Consider the following 790-nt stretch of genomic DNA (forward strand, 5'->3'; position numbering starts at 1 on the left):
CACACACACACACACACACACACACACACACACACACACACACACACCTGCAGCAGTGCGCACAAGCTTGGGTTAGGAGGAGCGCGCAGCATGTGCTCCTTCACATCACTGGAGAGAAAACAAACCACCTAGACGCGCTTTAAATACATTAATCCAGGGTTGCACATAAAATTTTTGGTCTGGTTCTCAGGGGAGAACCTAGGGTTGTTGCTTGGTGTTCACTCATATTTTCCTTCACTCAATTAACACATTTATAGGGGTGTCAGGGCATCTAAAGTCCCCCTGTTCTGTTTTATGACTCCTGTCAGCTGCAACGTCTCAGGACATCATGCCAAATCAGTCCACCCAGTTTTTTAAATTTATTCTTTTACTCTGCGTAAATTTTGTAAACTACCTAAGTGGCCCAGGGGCTGGGTGTCATATAAACATCACAAACTGAACATTTCATGGTTAAATGTCTTTTAGACTAACATGTCCCTCAGATGGACAACTCCTGTTTGGTCTTCTGCATCTTCAGCCTTGGTTAAATCAGCTTTCCACACTCCAGACCAAGCAGCACATACAGTATCTGTCTTTTGCACAAAGCAAAATAACTTAAAACATACAAATGTTTTATTTGTTGGACTGATTTATTTTTTAAAAGACTATTTTATTCAAAAAGATAATATTATTTAGATGGTTTCAGCTCATATAATTATTTATTCTTCATATTTGATTGTTTAATAAATTACATTTATCCCCGAAAAGCTGTATCACATTATGATCCTAAATATAAATAAGCTTAGCACAT

At 38.4% G+C, this 790-nt stretch overlaps 1 protein-coding gene across 1 annotated transcript in view; it reads left to right on the top strand.

The window, feature by feature from the left end:
- shisa9a (shisa family member 9a) overlaps positions 1-790 on the top strand; it is a 97,630-nt gene that overhangs the window by 1,198 nt on the left and 95,642 nt on the right. The gene's annotated exons all lie outside the window — the stretch shown is intronic.

This window comes from Austrofundulus limnaeus, unplaced genomic scaffold (assembly GCF_001266775.1).
Source record: "Austrofundulus limnaeus strain Quisiro unplaced genomic scaffold, Austrofundulus_limnaeus-1.0 Scaffold5, whole genome shotgun sequence".
NCBI lineage: Eukaryota > Metazoa > Chordata > Actinopteri > Cyprinodontiformes > Rivulidae > Austrofundulus > Austrofundulus limnaeus.